Source organism: Tubulanus polymorphus, chromosome 1, assembly GCF_964204645.1.
Source record: "Tubulanus polymorphus chromosome 1, tnTubPoly1.2, whole genome shotgun sequence".
In the NCBI taxonomy this organism is placed as follows: domain Eukaryota; kingdom Metazoa; phylum Nemertea; class Palaeonemertea; order Tubulaniformes; family Tubulanidae; genus Tubulanus; species Tubulanus polymorphus.
Window position 1 is genome coordinate 12,750,456 of NC_134025.1, and position 8,481 is coordinate 12,758,936.

At 43.3% G+C, this 8,481-nt stretch overlaps 1 long non-coding RNA gene across 3 annotated transcripts; it reads left to right on the forward strand.

Annotated features, from left to right (window-relative positions):
• Window positions 1-5,756, forward strand: LOC141914570 (uncharacterized). Of its 3 annotated transcripts, none has more exons than XR_012620858.1 (6): window positions 1-492; window positions 1,508-1,733; window positions 1,818-2,011; window positions 3,729-3,957; window positions 4,302-4,796; window positions 4,900-5,756. It is a non-coding gene; the product is annotated as an uncharacterized LOC141914570 (long non-coding RNA). The 3 variants fall into 3 exon arrangements; XR_012620856.1 differs by lacking the exon at window positions 1,818-2,011 and adding an exon at window positions 4,062-4,215; XR_012620855.1 differs by lacking the exon at window positions 1,818-2,011.
• The last annotated feature ends 2,725 nt before the right edge of the window (window positions 5,757-8,481 follow it).

Genomic DNA, 8,481 nt, shown 5'->3' on the forward strand with positions numbered 1-8,481 from the left:
AGATTTATATAAGAAAACCAGATTAGACGGTCCAATCCCCGAACCTATCGGGCAAGCGGGTTCTTCGATCAGATCTTCTACTAGAAAGGCCCTCAGAGGGCATCGCACCTAGGGGCGAATCAACGGCCACATAGGGCTTCAATCGATCGAAATGTATATATTTGACATTGTGGTTTTCAAGATTCTCAACACCAAAGACCACGTCGTTGACTACGCGCGTGACTGAAAACGGACCAGTCCAAAGACAGGACAATTTCTTGGTCTGCCGGGCCGAAATGGCGGGCGTGTAGACCCAGACTAAATCTCCGATATTATAAGTAGAGCCCCTCTGTCGCAAATCATAACATCTCTTATTTCGCTTCGTTCTTATTTCCAGGTTGCGTCGAGTTAACGCAAACGCGGTTTCAAGACGCTCTTTAACTTCGATCGCATACGATTTAGTTGGAAGAGGAGAGTGTTCCGCCGCAGATGTACCGGATACAATTTGAAGCGGTAAGTTAATTTCACGCCCGAACATCAAATAATTCGGAGTAAAACCAGTGCTATCATGCACGGAAGCACGGTACGCCATAGTTAAGAAAGGTAATTGTTCGTCCCAGTCAGTCTGGTTAGAATTCACAGTCATAGCGAGGCCGTCTAAAAGAGTCCGATTGTACTTCTCGCACAACCCGTCGGATTGCGGGTGATAGGCCGTTGCACGGGTTTTCAGCATCTCAAGCAGTTCGCATATCTCTCTAACTAGTTTCGATTGGAAGTTCGTGCCTTGGTCACTATGGAATTGGCGGGCTACACCATACCTCGAAATGAATTCTCTCACTAAGGTCGTTGCCACGGTAACAGCTGTCTGATTGGGTAGAGCATAGGCTTCTACCCACCGAGTGAAATAGTCAGTCACAACTAAGATAACTGTATTGCCGGAGTCAGTCTCGGGGAGAGAACCTAGAATGTCGAGTGCGATTCGTTCGAGTGGTAGTCCCACTCTGTAAGCTTTCATAGCGGCCCTTCTCTTCTTAGGGGTGGTCTTTCTTGACGCGTAGATATGACACTGTTGACACCAGATTTTAATGTCCTCATGGATTCCGTGCCAGAAATATTGACCATGGACGGCGGCGAGAGTCTTCTTTACTCCGAAATGTGCCGAAGTACGGGAGTTATACGACGGAGTTAAAGACTTCTTTTCGATACTTTCTCGGGAGGAGTAGGAGCGTTGAATCGGGATGTCCAGCGCGTTCCTTGCTTATAAATAGTTTACCGTCAATCAGTTTTAATTGTGTCCATCGAGCCTAGTAGAGCTTGGTCGAAAGCCCAAGGCTGGAAACATCTTGCCAGGCAGGCCTGTCGCCGGACTTGAATCTTTCCACTATCCAAGATAGCTCCGAGTCAACTGCCTGTTCATTTATCAATTGTTGAGTCGTTCATTCGGTTGAACTTAACAGGGTGGTCCCAGATCTAGGTATATTTCGTTGTTCGATGTTAATGTTTCTAATTTCTGGTTCTGTCATTACAGGGAGTAATATCGCCCTGAAAGTTTGAAGAAGAACGGAGGCAGCTTGCACACTCTCGGCATGAAAGACCATCAGCATTGGTGTGAAAACGACCGGGTCGATGTTGAATCTTGAATCAATACTCGGCCAAGGCGGTTATCCATCTTGCGGTATGTCCCTCTGGCTCCTTGAATGACATCAGCCACCGAAGTGACGCGTGGTCGGTCCTGAGAAGGAATTCTCTCCCAAGTAAGTAGTGTCGAAAATGTTTCACATAAGTTATAACTGCGAGCAACTCTCGCCTGGTGGTACAATAGTTTCTCTCCGGTTTAGAAAGGACACGGCTACCATACGTGATCACCCTTTCCTGTCCGTCCTGCAGCTGAGATAGCACTCCTCCGAACCCCACTCCAGAAGCATCGCAATCTAGAATGAATGGTAAATTGGGGTCAGGATAGGCTAAGACTGGTGGCGACATCAACATCTCTTTCAATCGGATGAACGCATCTTCGCAGTCTGATGTCCAGGTAAACTTCCTGTCTTTCTCGGTTAATTTATACATCGAATGAGCGACAGAAGAGAAATCCGGGCAGAAATTTCGATAATACGACGCCAGGCCGAGGAATGATCGGACATCAGTTGGACACTTCGGTGTAGGCCAGTTCTTGATGGCTTCAATCTTAACAGGATCGCAGGCGACTCCCTCTTCTGAGACGATATAGCCTAGGAAAGTGACGCTTCTCTGGAAAAATTGACACTTCTTAGGTTTGAGCTTCAACCCGGAACGTCTGATTCGGTCAAAGACCGCCCGTAGATTCTGCAGAGTCTCGTCGAAGGATCTTCCGTATACGATGATATCGTCGAGATAAATTAAACAAATCTCATTTTGCAGCCCGCGCAAAACCTGCTCCATCAATCTTTCAAACGTGGCGCCCGCGTTGCATAGACCGAACGGCATACGCTTAAACTGATAAAGGACATTTCGTACTACGAATGCTGTTTTCTCTTTAGCTTCTTCAGACAACTTCACCTGCCAATATCCTGAGGCAAAGTCCATCGTGCAAAAGTATTTCGATCCAGACAAAGAGCGAATCGAATCATCTATTCGGGGAAGCGGGTACGAGTCAAGCTGCGTACACGAGTTCAACGCCCGGAAATCTACGCAGAACCGTGTGGAACCATCTTTCTTTCCGACCAACACGATATTCGAGCACCAAGGGCTGGATGAAGGTTCTATCACGTCTCGGTTTAGCATGTCTTCCACCATTTCGTCTGCTGTCTCTTGTTTCGATATGGGCATCCGCCTCGCCCGCTGTTTGATAGGGCGGCCCCATTGGTGTCAATGTCGTGTGTCACGCCCTGGGCAAAACCCAAATCAGTGTCCGATTTCGAAAATATGTCAGAGTATTCTAGTATGAGCTGTATCGCTTGTTCTCCCTCAGTAGGACTCAAATTCTCAAGGGTCCTCGCAATTAAGTCCACTAAATGATCAGACTCTCCCTGGTCGGGTTGTAATTCTAGCTCGGATATGCCGATCTGATTCATGCTTGAGCCGCCAGCTCGGCTGATGGTGCTGAGATAACCCAGGGTTGAACCCTTATAAATGGTTATCGTTTCCGGGGTCGGATTCATAACCCTTGCTGGTAGAAATTTCTTCTCTGTGTCTACTAGACTACGTGCGGTGAGAAATTGGTGTTTATGGGTAAGTCGCGATGACTCTATTATTGCCCATTTTCCAGTATGGTGTTGAACATCTACGAGTCCATCAACTATCTGTTCCGAAAATGGCTGAAGGATAACTTTCCGCCGGCTTCGTACTCGAGTGTTATTCTCGTCAAGATTACAGTGCTTTCCGTAAAACTGTTGCTCATCACCCAAAATCAAGCTCTTCCGTCCGGGAAATATCTTACAGTCGAAAAATTCTAGAAAGTCCATGCCGAGTATGACATCTTCTGATATATCAGCAATCACACATTTCCAGGGAATCGATTTATCGAAGATCTCAGCGTCGATCTCCATCTGACCTTTGACCTCAATACCTAAGCAATTGGCCGTACGCAATGCAACATCTGACATCTCTAATTTATCTTTCATCGCAGGACGCAGTCGATTATAAATCTTGCTATTTACAACGGAGACGCAAGCTCAAATAATTTACATTGATTTCTCCTATCTTTCCGTGTATGATTATGCTCGTTGAATTTCTGCTTATTTGATAAATCTTTCTGATTTCCTTAATTTTAGGAGTTGGAGTATGATGATTTAATGAAGGAAGTGAGAGTTCTTCTACTTGCGCGGCTGGCCGGACTCTCGAGGAGCCAACCGTCCCTCGTTTCCCCGATGCCTTGATCTGCGACATTCTCGAGAAATGTGGCCGGGCTCTCCGCAGGCGTAACAGACGATGCGATTAGGGAGACGCCTACCGGCATCCGCAGGGGGGCGTTGCTGAGTCAACACTTGCTTCACCATTGAGGTTAGTTGAGAGACTTGTTCTTTTAACCCTTCAATTTCTCCACGGGGTTCCGATTTAACCTGATTCACGAAGCCATGCGAGTTTCTCTCCCGAACATCTTCTAGTTTCTCGAATGCTTCGAGTTCTACCGCTAATTTCACGACCTCATCTAATGACGTACTATGACTGATGAAGGTGCATTCTCAAATCTCTATCATCCAAAGCATCGATAAAATGGTTTCGTGTTAATCGGTCTCGTTGAGTCGGAGTTAAATCAGGGTAAGCCTTGGTTGCCAAGGTGATTAATACCTGCGAGAGCTCTCTCAGGCCTTCATTTCGTTTACGACGTCTGTTTCTTATTTCAGCCAAAAATAGTTCAGCCTGATGACCATGTCCAAAGCGATTGTCGAGCACTCTGACCAGTTGCTGAAAATCTCGCCTCTCCTCGTCGACGAGTGTACATACTAGTTGTCGGGCTGGACCACGAAGATGAGCAAACAGGATATCGGCTTTAAGACGTCCGTTCCAGCCATTAATTCGGGCTACAGTCTCGAAAACTTGGAGATAATCAGGCCATGAGCCGTCTCCGGAAAACGTCTCAGGTCTGATATTATATAATATATGAACAGTCGAGCTATAGCCGGTCGTTGCTGGGCCGATCGGTGCTGTCTCACGCTCAAAGGGCCTCGGTCGGTCGATTTCATCATTGAAAGGAAGGTCAGTGATGTCGTCCCTCGATTCTGTCATCGTACGAGTCTCCTCACTGGTAAGCCGGCTAAATGACCCGTCGTGAGAACCGTCGCCGGAGGCTGATTGAGTAACCTCACGATCTCTAGTAAGGTCAAGGTCTTGATCAAATCGTACGTGTCGTTCATCTCCCTGACTATGGGATCTGCTCTTTGCCTTGCCTCGGGAACGTGAGCGACCTCTCGTCATGTCATTATTTTCCATTTTTACTTATAGCTGAATTAGAAGACGAACGATTAGAATGACGCCGCGCAAGAAGGTTGAAAGGAAATACCGATTTAAATATATATGATAAGCTGATCACTGGAAGAAGGATTTCTGCTGCATCGGAAAAATAAAATAGCCCTAACCCGTCACTCGTCAAGTCAAACGAAAATTAATACTATAAGGGATATATATATAAGGGAAGTATTTTGATAAATATATCCCACCGCTACCACCATTTTTGTAGCGGTTGTAGTGTAAACATATAAAATAGTAATTCTGGTAGTGACTGCCGTTGTCCATAGGTAGCGTAGTCGTAGTCACTCTGCTGTGCCGGGGCGCTCGCTACGCGGGTCCGCCTGGGTCGACCGCACTCGGGTAGTGAATACGGCAAGGAGACTCTTGTCTTCCCCAGGAAAGTAAATGGTATAAAATATGTAGAATCTGTTCCTCTATTGAAAAATGTCGCTAAAAAGGGCGCTTAAGCAGTACGCTCTCCTCCAAACAGTCGCCTCCCTACTCCACGTAGCCTGAATCTGTGTGGCCAATACAGACCCCCCAACCCGCTCTCCTCAGAGTAATCCGCTTTAGGGGCTTTCCTCGGACGAAACTCGCAGTGTTGATTACTCGGCGGATATGGCTACCCCCATTCCAAGTGCCCCTCTCGCACATAGCTGTCCCCCGTCATCTCAGGAGCTAATTGCGACTCATGCCAGATCTGTCAAACTAGTCGTATGCATAAGTGTTGTCCGTAGCGACGGTCAATAGGGGAACGATCCTCACGTAGAACTAAATGGGTTCGATGCAGCAGGAAAACAACAGAAATCCTCGTCCTTCCTTCCAGTGCCGGCGAATCAAATAAACGCAAGATTCGAAGTTTGATTGGAATGTAGTACGAATTATTAAATATATATATTTTATACAAAGTTCATCGTTCTTGATGCTAAGGGGACATCATGTCCACACGCAAAACACCTTGATTATTTATATTTCGATATATAAAAAGAATGTGCCCTTCATGGCTTGCAAAGCCTTGGTACAGTCAATGTACGGTAGCATACAAAGGAGACGACCGAACGTCAAATAGAAGCGGTGGCGCGGCGGACTCCAGCGTGTATCTAATATAACTTAGGTCTCAGTAAACGAGCGTTGAAGCTAATCAACGATTAAGATGTTAACGACGGAGCGACAAATAGTTAACGACGAGCGTGGTCGTTAATCAACGATAAGAATTATACGACGGAGCGTCAAATAGGTAACGACGAGCGTTGTCGTTAATCAAAGTAATAGGGGTAATGGGCTTTCAAATCAAAGGTCGAACGGTCGAGCTCATTAAAAACAAAACATTAAAAGTAATTTAAAACTATAATATATTTTCATAACCGTGTGTATTTTATATTATAACTAAATATTTATTCTAAGATATTAATAATTTTAATTTTAAAAGCATATTGTATTAAATCAATTGGTCGCTCCACTTCGCTACCGCTCCGCTCCGCGGCCAATTGATTTATTTACAATACACAAATTCATATAATCAAATATATTTTAATAATAATAATTATTCTATTATTCAACTGAAATACACACGGTTATGAAAATATATTATAGTTATAAATTACTTTTAATATTTGTTTTTAATGAACTCGACCGTTCAACCTTTAACCTGAAAGCCCATTACCCCTATTACTCTTAAAATAATCATATAAATGAATAACATTTAAATTGACAGATTATTCAATATAAAAGTATATATTTACAACATTATTTCAATATTCATATTTGTGTGAGTTAGATTTTTAGACATTAAAAGTGTTAGTAAAGTGTGATTGAAATAATGCATATATAAATCATTGAACTTCTAAAATCAATTTTAATAAAAAATTTAGTATTAAAATGGAAGCAAATAAGTACTAATGCCCAACATGTAATATCAATATAGATAAATCCCAAAAAGCAAGACACAACAAGAGCCCCAAGGGGCACAATGGCCAGCCTGTCAGATTTGCTTTTTATAAATGATGTAAACTGTGGGTTATATTTATCAATATACACTCCCTGCTCAATATCATTTACATAGTAAAATCGTGTGTTAACACAGACAGCAGGAACGAATGTAATATAGAAATACTAAGTTATTGTATTGTTCAACGCCCCTGGTGGCCATATACAAAAACCAATGAGCTTGAAACTCACCAAGATCATAGACCATGTCATGAGCTACAACTTTCCAATTGATTGTGGTAGCAAAATATGCATAGGTACGAATGTAATATAGAAATACTAAGTTATTGTATTGTTCAACGCCCCCTGGTGGCCATAAACAAAAACCAATGAGCTTGAAACTCACCTCGATCATAGAACGTCATGAGCTACAACTTTCCAATTGATTATAGTAGGAAAATATGCTTAAGTATCAATTATGATGTGGAAAAACTTTTTTCCACCTACGAATGAGTACTGATACCCTCTCGGATATAAAAGATCCCTTTCCAAAGAATACCCATTACAAATTGCAATGAAACATGGCACACCATTAGAAAGCTACAGTACTCAGAATTCAGGCCAAAATGGACATTTTTGGGAACAAAAAAGGTCACAGTACGGCCATCTTGAGTCCGATCGACCCAATTTTTCTCATGCCGATGGGCCCTCGGGGGAAACAAATATATACGAATGATCAAGGTTATTGATAAAAGTGTCTTCAAAATTTCCCTCGAAAACTTCAAAAATGTGTAAAAAGTGCTGATTTTGGCGAACAACAATGGCTGCCAGTCGGCCATCTTGAATCTGACAGGGCCAGTTTTTGGCCTGAAGATGTGTCTAGGGTAGATACACGTATAAACCAAATATCAAGACATTACCTTGAAGCCTCTTCAAAACTTTGGAACTCTCACGAACTATCTAGATGGTTATCTCTCGACCTCAATAGCTTCAAGACCCATCTCAAAACAACTTTGTTCCATGCAGCATACCATTAACTCTCGGAAAGCGAATTGTATATAACATTTTTTGGCAGAATAAAATTTGATTGAATTTGCAATTCGGGCACATGGCTAATTAGCATATCAAGGTCATACACCCGATTTGGTAAAACCATTTTTTTCGCGAACCTTGCGCAATTGTCAAGGATGAATTTTCTGTAGAGCAAATAAAAATTCCTCCCAAACACCAAATCAACTAAAGATTTCATAGAAATCGATCTTGAAACACAATTTTAAATCTTAAAATAAAACCCGGAAGTAAAACAGTAGACGATACCGCGGGTTCACGTGAACCCTGATATCTGTAAACGAAATGTTGGTTGTGACAAAATTGTTCAGACGGTTTTAGGTGGTAATAAGTACGGAAACGTAACGACCATGGTCGACTTATTCGATGAAATCAGGCCTATGTGATATCCAAATTTTGACTTTTTTATTCTCCAGACCTCCCTGATATAGAAATAAAAAATGTTGGTGGTACGAAAGTGCAATCACAGCGCCGACGGGGACAGAGCCGTGTCAGAGATCGGCGGAATGAAAATCGAGGTGGACGAACACGAAGAAGTAGGCTATTGCGCTACTTGAATCACGAAAACTCCTGGCGCGGCCC